The following is an 883-nucleotide window of genomic DNA, read 5'->3' on the forward strand; positions in this document are numbered from 1 at the left end:
GATGAAGTATCTGGGTCTCATCCTGGACAGCACCTGGTGCTTCAAAGATCATTTTGATCGCCTGGCCCCCCGTATAAAGGGAGCAGCATTGGCCCTTGGCCGGCTGCTACCGAATAACGGGGGGCCAAGGGATGTGTCCCGCCGACTCTATGTCGGAGTGGTCAGATCGATGGCCCTGTATGGGGCCCCGGTCTGAGCTCGCGACCTCCGGGCGTCCCCCCATAACAGAAGAGCTCTTCTGCAAATCGGGAGACACATTGCCCAGAGGGTGGCGCGAGCTTACAAGACCACTTCGGCGGAGTCGGCGCATCTCCTCGCGGGGGTGCCCCAGTTTGATCTCCTGGCGGAAATGTACGACGAGACATATCGTCGTACACGCGACATCCGCCGGGGGGTCCGTGTCGGGGCATCACGCGTGAGAGACAGGGCGGTCATGATGATGAAGCACCAGGCCTGGCGGTTTCTTCTGATCAAGTGGCAACGCCACTTGGCGGAGTCGGAAAACGAGACCGTCAGGGCTATCCGGTCAGTTTTTGATGGCTGGCTGGATAGTTGCAGGGGTCTCACCTTCTGGGTGACGCAGGTACTCACCGGACATGGATGTTTCGGTGAGTACCTGCACAAGATAGGGCGTGAAGACGCGGCACGGTGCCGCGCCTGCAACTCCGCCCCGGACACGGCGGCTCATACCCTGCGGGACTGTCCCGCATGGGCGGGCCAACGCCGTGTGCTGAGGGCGGAAATAGGGGGAGATCTCTCACTGCCGGCGGTAGTCCGCGCTATCGTCGGCTGTGAGGAGAGGTGGCAAGCCCTCTCCTCCTTTTGTTCGGGCGTCATGTCCGAAAAGGAGGAGAGGGAGCGAGAAAGGGAGGAGATGGGGGAC

This window comes from Odontomachus brunneus, unplaced genomic scaffold (genome assembly GCF_010583005.1).
Source record: "Odontomachus brunneus isolate Ranch 3 - 2012 unplaced genomic scaffold, Obru_v1 Obru_scaffold_333, whole genome shotgun sequence".
NCBI lineage: Eukaryota > Metazoa > Arthropoda > Insecta > Hymenoptera > Formicidae > Odontomachus > Odontomachus brunneus.